At 49.8% G+C, this 17,447-nt stretch overlaps 1 protein-coding gene across 2 annotated transcripts in view; it reads left to right on the forward strand.

Moving 5' to 3' along the window:
* Trappc9 (trafficking protein particle complex subunit 9) overlaps positions 1–17,447 on the forward strand; it is a 482,662-nt gene that overhangs the window by 460,136 nt on the left and 5,079 nt on the right. The gene's annotated exons all lie outside the window — the stretch shown is intronic.

Below are 17,447 nucleotides of genomic sequence, written 5' to 3' on the forward strand. Positions count from 1 at the left end.
TTATTCCTTCGCTCATTGAGGAAAATTTCTACAGGGCCGTAGGATGACAAAGTAGGTCGATGGTCACACTGTTCCCACTGGGGCCTGTTTGGATCCAGAACTAAGGAATTCAAACAGATGTCTTGAGTAAACTTAAGAAAAATAAAGCACCTGACATCTGCCAGCCCCTGCTCATGTCACCTCTAAGGGATTTGTGTTCCAGTAGAAGTGGATAGGAGGCAGTCAGATGTGTAACTGTGTTAAATGCTGAATGAGCAGTTATGGAAGGGCAGACTGTGTTGAATGTGACCATGCCTCAGGAAAAGAGCACTCTCCAGGGATGGCCACTGTAAATGAAGCTTGAAAGGTGATCAGGAGGCTGAGGAAGGTCATGGATGTCAGAAATCAGCCCAGAGTGGAAAGGCTGCATTCTGGGCTGGGCCAGGGACCAGGTCGAGGGGAGGCTCCATGAAGATCACAGAGAGGCAAAGCTGTCTTACAGGAGCCAATGGGTTAAAGGCACAGCCCAGCTCCATCAATCGGCAGCTGAGGAGAAACAGTTCTCTTGTCATTGGATTCCTGTGAGGAGCTTTGTTTAGAGTGGTTTCCCTAATAAAATTTATAGTTACTTTGGTTGTCCGGAGAGCCCAATGAAGCCAAGCTCTTGAAGCCCAGGTTTTTTCTGTATGCGAGTGCAAGCACGCATACACAAGCAGATGATGGAACCTGCAGCTTCTAAGCCCTCAGAAGGCCCTGTGATGGCCAGGAGCAGGACACAGCTATAAATGGAGGCTACAGAGCCTCTGTGCCCAGCTGGCTGGAGATTTGGTAGCCAAGTGGTGATTTCTCGGATCAGCTGCTGTGTAGAAACCTACCTCAGACACATGTGCAGCGTGAGGCCTCTCTCCTTTGCCTTCTGTCCTTTTCAGGTCTGGTCACCTTCTCCTTGGGTCACAGAGGACAGATTTGTCCACCTCGACCTCAGGTTCCTGGGTTTATCAGATGTGTTTATCTGATCCAAAGAGGCTTGGAGTAGAGAGACACCACCTGTCCCCTAGCAGCCCTTTCCCTGAAGAGGATTACGTGGCTCCTGCTGAGTCTACCCATCTTTGTCTTCTCGTCCTTGGGATGAAGTTTCAGGGCTGGCTGACTAGAACCCAGGACCAGATGAGAAGGGAGCCGCCTGTCCGGTCCCATACATGGTCCGAGGTACTCTCAGCAAGACGGGCAGAGCTGAATGTAAATGGAGGACATGGAGGGGGCATCACAAAAGCAGGGTCCATTACAGCCTCAGTGCCAGGACAGGAGGGACAGGAAACCATGGGAGAGAACGATTGTCTGGCCGAGGGTCAGGCAGGCCTCTAAAGAACCCAGCACTGCAGGGATATGGGCAAAGAAGGAAGAGATATAAGGAAGGAGGCATGACCCAGCATGCAGGACTTGAGCCCTGGCCAGCCTGCATCTGCACTGGGGACACACTTGTGGCTGGCCCTTGGGAAGCCTAGGTTTACACCATGTCCTAAGCCAGTCTGCATCCCTCCCTCATGAAGTGGCCCTGGTCCCTCGACTTCATAGTGACCTGGAAGAACGGCTATTAACTTCCAGCCCTGTCCAGCCCAGACCAGAAGCCCTCTTCTGAGAGATTCTGGGAAAAGCAAACCTATCAGCTAATGAAAAGATGAAACATTTACAGGAATAGGGAGTCAAAGGAAATGAATAATGGCTTTCTAGTTCTGGAGCCCCAGCTACCAAATTTCTAGTTTTGTTTGCTGTTCTAAGAGCCACAAGCCAAGGAAAGCTCTTGCAGGGACCCCAGTCACCTTTAGACTTCCTCCAATAAAGACAGGAAGAGCCTGAGATCCTCCCACCCATCCATCTCTCTTGTGGCTTGGCCTTGTGGTCTACCTGTCTGTCTCTGTCTCTGTCTTTCCCTCCCTCCCTCGTCCCTCCCTCCGTCCCTCCCTCCCTTTCTCTCTCCCTCTCTCTTCCTCCTTCCCTTCCTCTCTCTCTCTCTCTCTCTCTCTCTCTCTCTCTCTCTCTCTCTCTCTCTAAGTCTGTGTGTCTGAACTAGGCCCCATTCTCCGTACCCTATCCTGTGACCTGGATGTGCCTCCTGGGCCCACATAGGCATTGGACATTCTCAGGCAGCATCCCACGGTCCCTCCTGACAACCTTCACCCGCCTTGTCACCAAGCATTGCTGTGAGGGAACCCCATTTGCTGTTCTGGGACTTTCAGACATTGCCGTCTGGGTGTTCTCTGCGGTGTTCTGGGCGTGGGCCAGGAGCTGAGTCAGCTCCCCAGTGTTATCTGTGCTCACCCATGGGAGACTGCTCCTTTCCTAAGCTGTGAATTCTGTCAGGGATGAAGTATTAAAGAGAGGAGAAATAAGACATCTCAGAGGTGGGAGCAGCCACAATGGGGAGAGACAGCTGCTGTCATCACGTAGCTCTGTCTAGGGACCTGAATGTCATGGTGATCTCTGAGGTCTACCCACAGGGAAGGGCCTGCTCCATCACCTCCCTCAGTACTTGGGGCTATCTGCTTATGTAGGTCTCTGATCCTCATTGCGTACAGTCTGATAAATCACCTGCTTTTAGGAAGAGGGGCAATGCTGGGGAGATCTGGCTTTGGGCCAAGACATGGTGTAGTGACCTGAGCCTGTGAGCCATAAGGCTGCGCGGCAGAACCATGCAGAGATACACCGAGGCTCCCCTTTGGCTCTGGAGACTCTGGATGTCATCGGGGACACAGGCAAGAGATACTAAGCAGGGTGGTAGGGATGGTCATGGGAGAGCCCTATGGGCAGAGACCTGGGGGCCTATGACAGGGTGTGGACAGTATCCTGAGTGTGGGGCTCAGGAGGCAGCCATCAAGAAGGGGGAGTGACAGGATCTGGGGTGTCAGCTCAGTAACAACCTGGCCCAGGCTGTCTCGTCTTTCCTCATACCAAACCTCCCTCTGAGTTCCTGAGAGCCGCCGCCGCCGCCGCTACATTGATGTCCCCATGCTCGTACATTCCTAGTGCTGTGTCTTGTCCTAGGCAGGGACTGGTCTGCCCCCTTAGACCCTGAAGGGCATAGAGGTTGCTCTGGGAAAAAAAAACACACCCTTCGCTTCTTCTGAGGCAAGGAATGGTGGGCACACCCCAGTGCCCAGCTGGGTGGGCACCTACAGCTGGTCACTGAGCTCTGGGCTTTCGTTTCCTGTTCTGTGAAGTGGATAGTGCTAGGCCCGTGAAGGAGTAGGACAGCCTCTCCCACAACACCAACCCCCAGTGCTCTGCTGGGGCCTCTTCTTTTCTGTCATGGCTTCTCATGCCCACGTGCCAACCTGTCTTTGGTGTGCTCACCTGGCATGAGGGCACACAGGTGGCACTCACTAGTACACACACACACACACACACACACACACACACACACACACGTACACACTCACATGCACTATTTGGCTTGATAAACGATACCTTTCCATTTGGATCCCAAGTGACTTTATAAGCAGGCTATAAATAGCCTAGGAGATTGGCAGGACGAATCGATCGCTATTAGCCACGCACCCTTCCCTCCCTCTGGGCCAGGCTACGGAATAATTAAGTTTCCTCTAAAGGGCTGTCACCGTGAGCTGAGTCATCTTCCTGCTCACCCACCCTGGGCAGCTGTCCCAATCTCTGCTGGGAGGAGAAGCTCCCAGCCTGTAGGATGCTGCAGAGGCTCAGCAATAGGGCTGCAGGCCATGGCCCAAAGGCATGGGGCCTGGGTCTGGACATCTGCAGGAGTCTAATAGCCTGAGGAACTTGCTGCAAATGGCCCCCTCTGTGTCCAGGGGACTGTGGAGCTGTCAGGGTTCCCACTGGAGTCCCTGTGCCCACTGCTCTGCCTGCTACCTAGAGATACTCTTCCAGTATATGCTGGATTAATGTATTTTGTATATTTATCTTTTAAAAATTAATACTTTCACTAACAAAATAACATTATGAAAGTATCTCATCCTCTCCTTAAAATATAGAAGATACTTTAAATATTTGTCCTTACCCCCTCCCCCAGAGGTATGACAGTATCTTTTTCTTTAACTTTGAGCTTTTAGGTATTTATCACTTTATTTAATTGTAACTTTAGCTTAATTTTTATTTTTGAAATTAATACATGCAAGCACATTATAGAATATAATCTATCTGCTCAGGCAACTGCACAGACCTCTATTCTCTCTCAGTGCTGGAGACCAGATGTTATGGTCAAGGTGTCCTCACATGGTTTTGTGTGTGTGTGTGTGTGTGTGTGTGTGTGTGTGTGTGTGTGTGTGTGCATCCTGTTTTCCTCCTCTCAGAAGGGCAGCAGGTCACACAAGACCTGCCTGCTCAGGGCCTTATTGTGCTATAATGACTGGTGTCTTTTAAACCCCCACCCCGCGCGCGCCTTTATATGTGTGTGTGGGGGGGAGTTAACTGTGCACACAAGTGCCCAGTGCACATGGTGAGTTCAGAGGACAGCCTAGGGATCTGTTCTTTCATCTGCTTTGTTTGGGACGAGGTCTCTTGTTTTCTGCTGTGCACACCAGGCTAGCTGGCTTCCAGGATTTCTCCTGTCTCCACCTCCCATCTCCTCTTTGGAGGGCTAGGATTACAAATGTACGCGCCACAGCATCAGGCTTTATGTGAGTTCTGGGAATTAGAACTTGGTCCTCAAGCCTGTAAAGACACATTTGGAAGCCCCACCCTAGGCACTGCCTCTTCTCAGATACTCAGGGTTAAAGTTTCAGCAGATGAATCTGGAAGACATAGTCCCATCCCCCTGTAGATATTAGTGAATATTTACTATTAATAACACAGATTAGAGGGAGCTAACCCCTGCTGTCAAATTAACCTCTGGTTATTGTAGGGAAAAAATTGTCATAAAATGAAGAAGTAGCATCTTTAGCAATCCCCATTGTCCAAGGCAGTGGCTATTAAGGAGTAGGTATGTGGCTATAGGCTCTCTACTGGACAGGTATCTTAAGGCAAATACTGTCTGTCACCTACGCTAACTCGCTGTATGTACTCACCGTATGTTGTCATGTTCCTGCATGCTGAGGGCATATCTAAGTCAGAGTCTGTAATGGCTATGTAGTATTCTGCTACACTAATGCTCCATGATTTATTCAGCCCACCCTGCAGTGCTCTGTACTGTGGGGTAGTTTCTAGACTCTCCATGTTATAACTAGAGGCAGCCCACATTACTAACCTTCCAGGAGTGAAATTGCCAAGTCAAAGGCCATTTGCGGCTCTCCTTATTTGGAGACCAGCCTCCATGAATCTTCCAACCCTTAGTCTCCCGGCAGCCATGTGTGAAAACTTGCGTCCCCCTGACTCTTGCCGGCGACAGCTTTTATTTCCCTTAAAGCTCTGTGCCCGTCTTCTCGGCCATAAAGGATGGCTCTGAGGCCTTTCTGTGTGTGCTCTTTGATTACTGGACAGGCTTGGCATTTTGCCCCATGCTTACTGGTTGCTTGTGTTTCTTCTTTGTTGAAGTGACCATCAGGCATGTTTATTGTTTCCCTAGTCCCCACCAGAAACCTGAACCCAGCCAGAAAGGCCACTTTGCATTGTTCCAACCCTCTTTTCTACCACTGCACTATGTATGGCTCATCTCTCCTCTATCTGGAATCTTCTGCCCCACCCGAGCCTGTGCTACCACTGCCCAGTTCTCCACTGGTCCCCCTTACACAGACCTGTATCATTTCAGTTCTCCTTTATGTGGGAACCAATCTGGAACAGAACCTGGAGACCTGGGATTTTTTTTCTTTCATTTCCTCCATCTATGCTACTGGTGTCTTGAGCCACAGGAATTGGATGGGTTACCCAAAGCCTTATGAGGAAAGCAAGCCAAACACTCCGTCACCTTTTTGGGTGACTCTGTTAGCCATTGCGTGTCTAAGAATGACTCATCAGTTTCTTCTACTTGTGGCTGTGTCTGGGTTTAGGGATGCCTAGATAGCCAGAAGAGCCTTTGTTCCTTCCCAAGCCACTCTTCCCTCCCCTCTGCCCTTGATCCATGCCCCCGGTCTCCTCATCGCTGTCGGCAACTGGAGGGAGTCTGTGTCTCCTTCCACTCAAGCTCAGGATTTCCAGCTCACCCAGACGATAAAAATGACCAATCTGAGTTACTGCTGCTTTGTAACTGATGCTGTGTCCCCACTTCCTGCTCTGTCTCCATTGCCACCTCCTCACCAAGACCTTTCCTAATGCCCTCTAAGAACAGTCCCTCACTTCTAACCTTCACTGGACTGGTTGCCGTCTACCATGTGTGCATACACACATATGCATGTGAGCATATGTACATTCATGTGTCTGTTCACTCATTTGCTGATGTCTTCCATCAGAAGTAAACTCATGAGAGCCAACGACTTCATTTTCTTCTTAATACTGAGGGACTTCTGTGTCTGGCATGTGATAGCTGTTCAGTGAGCATTGCTGCATATGTGAGTGAGTGAGTGAATTAAAGAATGGATGGAGGGGCTGGAGAGGTGGCTCAGAGGTTAAGAGCACTGACTGCGCTTCCAAAGGTCCTGAGTTCAATTCCCAGCAACCACCTGGTGGCTCACAACCATCTGTAATAGGATCTGAAGCTCTCTCTGGCATGCATGCAGACAGAGCACTCATACCTAAAAAAATACATAAATGAATAAAATTTTTAAAAAATAGATGGAGAAACCCCAAGTGCTCTCTCACAGAAGAGAAGCCCAGGTCTCTGTGACTCCATAAAGGTGTTTTACTTCCTTGCATAAGTCCAGTAGCTTTTCCATTCTTCCCAAAGACTAAGCTGTGATAATGAAGAACAGTGAGCTTTCTCTACACTCAGAGCTTCATTGGAGTCTCAGCCCTGCCCTGTGGCTTGCATCAGTTTCCCCGATTTCTTTCCTCTGGATAGCTTGGCTTATGGTTTATTAGGAGTGAAGAAAGGGGATGTTTAGAAGCCTGTGCTGTATCTAGTACATATCAGGGCCACATTCAAGCCCTAGGGAAGACCATTCTCTCCCCTACTTAGTGGCAGAATGGAGAGTTTTCAGCCAGTCCCATGCTTGAGAATGCATACTCTTCTTTCGGGAATGTGGGAGGTATTAGCCCCGCCTACCTCTAACAATGCCCTCCCTGCCTCACACCTTCTGCATGTGTAGATGCTGCACATGGCTGTGATCACCCCATCTCTGGAGCCTGGAGCTGTGGGGGTGAAAGGAGAGAGGTCAGAGGTCCCTCCACAGGGTCTCTGCCATCCCTTTCCTGAGCACTTGTGCTTTGCTGGGGCAGAAGGTGACTCTGGAGATGATTAAATTATTGAAAAGAACAGACTGTTTTCCAGAACCTCATTTGCATAACAGCTATAACATGCGGATGGCAAGCTGTTCTTGGTTCTCAAAGCAAAGCTCTCTCGGGCTCCTGTGCTGCCTTAGAAGTACCTCTGAGGTACCCTTCAGCCAGGTCTCAGGCAGCCCCCAAAGTGGGGTCTTCTTCCCTCCACTGATCAGCCACCCCCTGCATGGCAGAGTGCCTTGGTCACATTTTCAGGGAACTAATGTGTCTGTGTCCTGAGGCTGCCATGGCAAATGTCATCTGTTTGTTGGCTTACACACAGAAGTGCCTGCTCTCCTAGTCTGTAGGCTGGAAGTTCAAGAACAAGGTGTTGGCAAGGTGAATGTCTTCTTGGAGCTTCAAGAGAGAATCTGCGTAGGCCTTTAACTAGCGTCAGCTGGAGAAGCAGGTAGAACCCAGAGACTTGGGTTGTCTGAAGACTGTTGACTTAGTGCTACAAAGATGAGAAACAACACCATGTCACCAAGGATAGGGTGTCCAGCCAGACTTGTCTGTAGAGGGAGTCTGAGTGAGGAGCAAATGATCAGTGAATCTGTATGACAGTCTGGGCACTGTATTCGCAGAGTGACAGCACATGAAAAGGCACTGAAGTGTACTGAGACACATGCTGCCCTTGGGTTGTGGGAGGACCCAAGGGTAGAGTGGCGTCTGTGGAGCCTGCAAAGCTCTGGTTTCACTCTACACAAACTGGAAAGCCACTGAAGGTTTGTAAGCAGAACCAGGACATGCTCCACTATGAGGAAGAAGGCAGCACCTCAGGTGGCAGGGAAGACAAGGGTGGTACCACCACCCAGCTCTCCTGGAGCAGCAGGAATGAGAACAGAGAAGCATAGAGGAGCCCCTCTGTCACTGGGCCATCTTTTATATATTAACATTTGTATTTACCTTTTGAGAATTTTCTACAATGTATTTTGATCATATCCTTTTCCCTCAATCAACTCCTCCCAGATCCTCCCCCACCTCTCTACCTACCCAACTTCATGTTCTTTCTCTTAAAAAAAATGGAGTTCAATTTGGTGTTGGCCAACCACCTATGAGCATGGGGCCTGTTCTGGAGTGTGGTTGATACATCCAGTGTCACTCACTAAAGAGAGCTGATGTTTTTCTCTTCCAGCAGCTATCATTTATAAAAAGCTTCTTGGCTAGGGGTGGGACTTTATGCCCACTTCCCCTTCTGCGTCTGGGATTTTATCTGGCTTGAGCAGTGTCACGATCTCTGAGTTCACATGTGCTTCTGCCCTGTTGGGTGTGGAAAACACTTTCCTTTAAATCATCAGCCACCACTGGCTCTTCCAGTCTCTCTGCCCCCTCTTCCGCATGGATATCTAAGCTTGGAGGGAAAGGGTTTGATATAGACATCCCATTTAGGACTGAGCATTCCAAACTTGCTTATGCTCTTTACATTGACCAGTTGTGGCTTTCTGTGTTTATTGTCACCTGCTGCAAAGAGAATCTTCTGGGATGAGTGTTGAGCAATGCACTGATCTGTGGGTATAGCAACAAGTCATCAGTTCTTTTATTGCCATCTTCTTTTAGCAGAATAATAGTAATGGTTCTCTCCCATGTCCCATGACCCATTTAGCCTCAAGGTCTTGACCTCATTGACAGTATCAGGTATGGGTTCCATCTCAAGCAACAAGCCTTAAATCCAATTTAAAAACTGGTTGGTTATTCCCATAATATTTGTGCCACCATTGCATAGATGGACTTGCCCTGAGGGCAGATTGTTATTCAGGCTCACAGATGAGATTATTATTTTTCTCCTCCAGCAGTGTGTATAGTACCTTCAGGCATTGTGAATGCTGACCAGTAGGAGTTAAGCTTCCAGGCAAGTACCAGCTAGATTTCTCCATGTTCTATGACTCAACTATGTGGTGTCTTCAGCAATAGGATCTTGATGTCAAGTTGTAGAGGGTAATCAATAGCATTGGCAATAGCCTATAATTTGGGAGGTTCTCTAGTACCCCACTGGCCAACAACTCAAAAAGATGTTACCCATTCCTGGTACTGGGACTTTTTATTTGGTAGCATATGCATAGTTGGGATATTGGCCTCCATTATATGGGTCCTCTTGATAGGCAGAGGAATAGCGGATGGGTAGAGGTGGTCTAGTTAGATATGCTCCTTCTATGGGGATGCCAGGTAGGTGGCTGAATGGGTTCTCTGTGAAGAACTGGGGCTCCGTGTGGAGAACTGAGCCTCTGTGTGGATAGCTAGGTCTCTGTTAAAATAGCTGGGTCCCAGAATGAAGGTTCTGGAAAGAATGGGTGGTCCATTTCCAGGCCTCACAGGTAAGGACTGAGGAACTGAGCATTGTGGAAATGGCAATGTTGTCTTGTCCATGAGCCTGGTGGGGTTCCAAGAGTGGGTGGAAGGAGGCAAATCTTGGACTGGCTGAGAATGGTGGGTGAAAGAGCCAAACCAGGTTGGCCAGAATGGGCAAAGTTTCCCAGGTGCTGCCCCTGGGACTTTAGCCTTACTGCAAGAATCCAGTGAACACGAAGCAGGGTTGATTTTGTTTGTTTTGAATCCACTGTCCAGCACATAGGAGGGTCAGTTGTAGGAGTGAAGCTGTGTAACATTGGGAATAGCCCCAGGGACCAGACTATGAAAACAGTGAGATAAACCCTGTCTCTGTGTGTGTGTGTGCACATACATACATACATACCCGCATGAACCATCTCACACCAATATCAGCTAATTCCAATTCCCATTTCTCTACAGGCATGTCCATCTCTCTCCATGGTATTTGTCCTAGCTGCAGGTGACAAACCCAGTGTAACATGGTCCCTGTAGCTACTCCCAATCCTGAGGTCTAATCACTTGTCCCCTTCCAAATGTAGAAAGACAAAAAGTGGCCTTGAGACCCACATGATGGGGATGCAAGCCCCATCACATCTTCATAGCAACCCTCAGTCCTGGTGAAGATTCCTGACTCACTAAAGGACAGATAGTTAACAATGGTCGATGGCAGGCTTAATATGGCAAGCAAGTGAAAGTACCACCAACTCCCTTGGGAATCATGGAGAATCTGAGGCATAAGGAAGGCTTGTGGTAGTGATATTTGTGGATCCATAACTAAGAGTATAAAAGAGTTCTGCAGGTTCTAGAAGCTTTCCATCCTGAGAAAAGAAAGGACAGACTGTGGCAAAATGAAGACATGCAAACAAGTCTACAGGATGGATTGAGGACGGATGGATAGATGGAATAATAAATGAGTAAGGATAGAAAATAGATGAATGATAGGTGGATTAAGGATGACTAAGTTATAGATGGGTAATTGATGATGTGTGAATGAATGATGGTAGGTTGATGGATTGGTGATTTGTAGGTGGATGATGGATGGATGGATACTGGCTAGCTGGATAGATAGATGAGGATAGATGGATGGAAGGATAGTTGATGGCCACATATTGTTATACATCCCCAGCTCTCAGTGGAAGGCTAAGACAGGAGGATTTCAAGTTCAAGACTAGCTGGGCTGTATTTCAGGGGGGATGAGGGAATAGATGGATAGTAGTTAGCTTGGTGATCTGTAGTCTAGTGTTCTTTGAGATACTATCCAAACTTTTGTTCTGTTGTTGCAGTGAAGGTAGTTAGGTAAAAAGAAATTGTATGGGTCTCCCTAACTGGCAATACCACAAAGCTGAGGTTCCCCAATCTGGCTTCCCATGGCTCTGAGCAGTATTAGAAGTGATTCTTGGAGCTGCTCATAGTTTATACAGCTTCTGAAAAGTCAGATTTGCTTACAGGTCAAGGTTAAGTTCAATCCTAGCTTCTGAAGGCTTGGTCTCTGGGTATCCCTAGCTTCTAGAGACCTGGAAAGAGGCATTTTCTTCAGAGCTGGCCTCTGAGCCTGTTGTGGAGCAGTGCCCTTAACTTTCCAGACTATGCCTGACAGAACGGGGCCAGAGGTTTCAGACACAAGCCAGGTCAGCTGACTGCATTAACCACTGTGACCTTTCTCCTGGGCTCATTTTAGATGGCATATTGATCTGCTGGAACCAGGAGCAGCCTAGCTGTTGCCCAGGATGACCCCACACCCTGTGTTTGTGGAGGAATACTGTCTTGATCTTTCATATTTTATTTTAGTGAGTGGACCTAAGCATGTGGACTTTTGTTAGGCCTGTGCTTGATATGGGCATGACAGAGCCCAGGATGCATGAGAGAGGTTCAGCCTGAAGGTTGGAGACCATATATATAATATATACATACAATGGGTTGGATGAAGTCAGGTGGACACAGGGGGCTAAAATAACAAGCAGGATGTATGTCCTGACCCAAGCCTAGAGGTTAGCAGTGGGTCTCACTAGATTATGCCAGGGTATTGTGTTTATGTTCTAGACTATATTTAGAAGGGTGCATGCAGAGGAAACTCTAGTATACTGGCAGGTTAGGTCCTGGTGCAAGATGTATAGGGTCAGACCAGGCTGGGTGTAAACTGGGTGGAGTGAGATGGGGAGGAGTCCGAGTTCCCTGGCTAGTAGTGGGGGTACAAGTTGGGCTCCATGCCCTAAGGGAGTACGTGGGATGTGCCACTCTTATTTTCAGAGGAGAGTGTGAGGAAGGCGAGCTTGGTTGGTGGAGTGCTTCCCTAGCATGTGTGAGGCCCTTGATCTGATCCCCTACCACCTCATCAAGGCATGGTAGCACTTGCCTATAATTGCAATATGAGGTCATCTACTGCTGGATACTAAGTTAATGGCCAGCCTGGGATCCATTAGGCCCTACCTCAAGGAATGAACAGCAGGGAAAGGGCCTTTGGCTTCTGGGGATGTATAGGGACATCCTGGGCCCTGCCTCTGCCACAGACTAACACCTACATAGCAGAGTCCTGTCCTGCACCTACTGTAGCTGAAAGTTTTCCTATGTTCCACCTGGTCCACAGCCACTCAGACCCAAGTAAACACACAGAGGCTTATATTAATTAAAACTGCTCAGCCATTAGCTCAGGCTTACTACTGACTAGTTCTTATATCTTAAATTAACCCATTTTTATAACTCTATACTTTGCCACGTGGCAGTGTCTCCTGACTCAGCCCTCCTCTTCCCAGAATTCTCCTTGTCTGCTTATCCTACCTATACTTCCTACCTGGCTACTGGCCAATCAGCATTTTATTAAACCAGTGTATAAAAGCATTATCTCACAGCAACCCTTGGTGATGGGTATTTGTAGTATCTTTGGAGTCAGTGGATCCAATGACCACAGTCCCCAGTCAGCATGGGCATTGGGTTGTGGGTGGCCAGAGGCTTTGCACTGAGGAGCCCCGATGCTTCAGAGCTCAGCCTTCACTCTCTGAAATTCATAGGCCAGGATGAGCCTGGAGAGCCTCTGAAAGAGGACTGCACACACACAGCCCTCTTCTTGAACTCCAATTCGCCTTAATTTTAATTTAATTCTCTTTAATCTTTAATGAAAAGTTGTAAAAGTAAATTATTTCCCCAGGAGAGGCAGTGGCTCCTCAGGAGCTGTTCTCGACTTGAGGGTAATTACACATGTGGGTCTCGAGCAACCTCCATGCCAAGGAGTGGCATTCTAGTTTATGAACTAATTAGCTACCTCAATAATTGTTAAAAACACATGCCATTTGGTGGATGGAGTGTGTGGTACCAGCTCCACAGAGCACAGGTCCTGGCAGGGACAAAAAGCCACTGTCTGGTCTCAGATCACTGCAAGCTTGTGCCTCAGGAATTTGGAGGCAACTCCCTGGATTCTCCTGTCCTTCTTACCACCCCTCCACCTCCGAGCCGGTCTTAGACTTCAGAACTCTGACAGAGGCCACCTCCCTAGTAGCAAGGAGCCGCAGAGCATAGATGTAGGAATGGCAGTGTATAACATCACTTTCCCGAGGACCAGGACCACAGCCTCCGAGTCAGACCCTCACTCTGCCTGAAACACCCAGGCCAATGGAATTTACAAGTGAGCAATGGAGGAATGTATGCCCAGGAATGTGCAGGGGGCAATTCTGTATGTGTGTGAGGACTGTGGGTGGGGGTGGAGTTTATGGGAACCAAATTACAGTTACTGGGCACCAATGTTTCTGGTACTGAGTGAGCTTCTTAGCAGATAAAGTGAAAGCATCAGCTACCTGAATCTTATCAGTAAAGAAGAAAATCAGTGCATTTGGTTGACTAGGCACTCAGCCATCAGCTCCATTGGTTTTGGAGAAGATGGGGCTGTTTGTCCTGAATGATTAGAAAGGAGATTTTATGGTAAATCTGCTACTGTTTCCCTCAGAGGACAGCTACTGGGTGGTGTTGAATGGGACACCTCAGTGAGCTCTAATGTCACCTCGCAGGCTTGTTCATTTCCTTTCCTGCCTTTTACCTCATCTATGGATTGATGCCGAGTCCCTCCAAGACCAACCCTGGCTGTCCAGTTTAGGTCCATCCCCTCATCTGAAGTAGGCTGGAGCACCAACCCCCGCCCCCCACCCCCAGCTCTCCCTGCTTTTCCCTGCCTTGTTCCTGAAGACATGCTCTTTATCCCAAAGGTGAATTTTGCTTCTGAACTATATTTAGCAGTCCGCTGTTTTCCAGGGCACTGGAGGCAAAAGAGGGGAGGTGTGTGTGATGCAGGGCTGATGGGCTCCCTAGATCTGTAGCCATGGATGAAAAGTAATTCTTCCAATCCTGGCTGTGGGAGCTCTATGCTAAAGGCGGGTGAACTTAGTGGGGGGTGGCTAGTTGGGCAGGAAACCACAGGTCATTCTCAACCACCACACAGTCCTGGGTCTGCAGGTGTTTGAGCCCCTGGGGGGAACAAGTATGTAGCTCTGCCTTGAGGAGCCCCTACATACTTCCATCCTGCCCTTCCCTGTCCTCCTCACTGCCCACTGAGTGATTCAGGAGGTTGGAGTGTTGGACCTGGGCTTACTGACATGCACCTGTTGGAACCTGTCACTGGACACCACCCTACATAGGAAGACACTTCACTCTCCGGGGCATGGGTAACCCAGCCTCTGGAGATCATGGTTCAGAGCCACTATGAGGGACGATCTGGACAGATGCAGCCATTTTGTCACGTGGCTCCTAAGTGACCTAGTTCTTCTGCTATTTCCCCAGGTGCCCGGCACCTTTACTCCATGCAGACCAGATGGGAAAGAGAGCGATAAACTTGGAATACCATGAGGATCTAGGGCCCTCAGGACTGGGCCCAGCTGGCCTGCTGTGTGACCCTTATTCCCATTTTGCCTATTACTCCTCTCAAGTAGTCTTTGACTTGCCTGGTCCATGCGACTTTCCATCCTAAGACATGGGGACCTGGGGGGCACATAAGACACACAGAGCACCAGGCAGCCTATGAATCTTATGTCTAAGTGCCTTATACCTGTCTCCTGTTCTTTCAGGCTATGGTGCTGCCTATGACCAGCCACCTGGGGCCTGCAGAATGGACCCTGCTAGACCCTGGTCCACTTATTGTCTTCTATTTATAGACCTGGTTTCTGCAGAGCCAGCACCCTGTTCCGGCATTCATGTAGCAGCAGCTGCTGTAGGTGGTACTCTGGGCCAGAGGAATTGAATTGAAGTCTGTCACTCCAGCTGCTGTCAGAGATGGGGGGCAGCTACAGGACTGGGCAGGAGGGGACAGTGGTCCATGGTCCGGCTAATGCTTTTCGGAAAGAGGCACATCAACCCCAGGACAGTTACACTCCAGATTCTCTTGGATGGATTATTCACTCCCGCCCCCCACCAGGGACTTACTGTCTGGGCAGGACCACAGTGGGAACACGCCCTCTACTTGCAAGGCATTTCTAGGTTGTGCTTCCAGTCCTGTCATGTTACTGTTGGGGTTGGGGAGTTAAGCGGTCACAAGTGGCAGGGTGTGTCCAGAAATAATGGGGCCAGGGTTTGAGCTGAGCACTCAGCCCCGCTCATTCTCCAGGGACTTATTGGTCAGGTGACCACCAGGAGAGAGATCAGTTGGGACAGGGGTGGCATGCTGGGGGGATAGCAAGGGCAGTGTGAGGGGTAGAGAACACTGGCTCTGGGCCACAGGGGACTGAAGGGATCAAGGTCAAGGGTCAGCCTCTGTTGGCCGCCAACAGGAAGGCCCACTTGGAGTGGCTCTGAGATGACCCTATGTTGGAATGAGGAGAAAGAGACTTGGAGATCTGCCAGCTGTTGGGAGTAACTCATGTTTAGGATGAACTGATGGGGACCAGGAGGAGTTACCACTAACTAGCCCTTCTGGCACCTCCAGCAGGCCTGGGCCTGCCCTGTGGGAGGAGTACTGTCAAACAGGAGTCTTTTACCAGCTGGTCATCACTAGCAGGGCAACATCATTCAGAGAGGGAAGTGTACAGTGACTCAGAGCATGGGCCCAGCCCTAGAGATCAAAAGACCACCCCGCACACTGTGGTTCAGGGTCCCAGGAAGCCTCTGGCTGGCCTAGAGAAGGAAAGGCAGCACAACACAGGGTTCCATGCCCAGGTATCCCTGCTGCAGTCCCAGAGGTGTCCCCACCTCCCCTCCCCAGGGGTTCTAGTCTGGCTCACTTGACCCCTGCTTGCTCCAGCCACAGGCTTGGATCATGTGGCCTCCCAGATCATCTGCTCAATTCCCCTGGAGCCTGGCCTGAAAGTGTGGACTGGACGAAGGAGGTATTGGGGAGGCTCCAGATCCTAAGCCACCTTACCTCCCTCACAGCAGAGTCAGGCACATCCTGGTGGCATATCTGTCAAGTTCTGCACTGTAGGTTTCTGGCTCTTTCCTGGCAAGTCCAGCTTGTATATTTATGACACACAGCTGGCTTCTCTTGGGTCCTCACTTCTCCCAACAGCCTGTTCAGTGGGGATTGGGCACCAAAGGTGGCCTGCTTCTTGGCTCTGCCAGGCTTCCCTAGCCAGGAAAGCCAGACAGATGCCACTGTGGCTGAGTTGGGGATTAGTGCTGACAGAGCTGCAGGTCTTACGCTGTCACCAGCACGGCCACTGCATTCGTTTTCGTCACGTTTCCTAACATGGGTGCCAGGGAGCAGGACCTCCTCTCTCCTGCAGGCCTATCATGGAAGGTCACTTTTTTCCCCAATCAGTATCCAAGAAGGTGCAGAATTCCTTGTTCCTGGATACCATGGTATAAGAACTGTGAGGACTATGGTGGAGGCAGGAGGCTGGTTGCAGGTGCTTGTCACACACTCGGCAGCTGGTGTGAACTGTCCGGTGCGTGGTCCTGAGTGCTCCCCAGGATGCAGAATAGCCCTGGGTGGATGGGATGGTCAGTTACTCCAAGCCAGGCTAGAGTAGGCAGTCCTTCTGGGGAGTCTCCTGTCTTCTGTGTGTGGATGTGCTAGGATGCTGGAAGAAAGCTGCTAGTCACAACTTGGGAGAGCCTCTCCCTCATTCTTCTCCCCAGGGAGCAGGAACACTCATGCCAGCTTTCAGGACAGGAAGAAGGCTGGGAGTGTCCAAGGTCTCTCCTGACATGATGGGGTAGAGGTGAGGCCAGGATCCCAGCTGGCCTGCCTTGGACTGTGCAGAGTCAGGGCTGGAAAAGGTTAACAGACAGGCAGGAAAGGCTGGAAGATGGGCCACAGCCTTGCCCTGGCTGCCCTGACAGCCCACACAGTCCTCTGCAGAGAGAAGAAAAAAAAAAACACCAAAGAGCTGTAATGAGCCAGCCACCCTTCACTGGTTTGCTTATAATCATTTCTCCCTTTACGGAACCAGCCACCGCCACAACCTCCTCTCCCCATTTCGTTCAAGCAGCTCCAACTGCACCTGGTTGGGCTTACTGCTCAGGAAATAGTTTTGACGACCTAGTCCGTGTGGAGTAGAGAGAAGAGGTGGAGGACTGTTAGGTGCCTTTCTGCATGAGGCCCCATGCCACGTGGAGAAACTCAGGCTGGAGGCAGAAGTCACTGAGCTGCCCTGCAGACTTAGCAGGTGCTATGATGGAAGCCGGGATGGGTCCACCCCACCCCTGAGTCCTTCCAGAGGGGGCATTTCTGGAGCCTGCATACGCAGCTCTCACGCTGTTGCCCACAGTGTCACGCAGCATGACTTTGTATGTTCTCATCATAGCCATTGGTGTTGGCATCTGCTCCACTGCACAAGAGAGAGAACTGGGGCTCAGCAAGGTAGTGACAGTCCTCACAGACAGGAACAGGCACACTCGGGTCCCTTGGA

Source organism: Peromyscus eremicus, chromosome 20, assembly GCF_949786415.1.
Source record: "Peromyscus eremicus chromosome 20, PerEre_H2_v1, whole genome shotgun sequence".
Taxonomy (NCBI): domain Eukaryota; kingdom Metazoa; phylum Chordata; class Mammalia; order Rodentia; family Cricetidae; genus Peromyscus; species Peromyscus eremicus.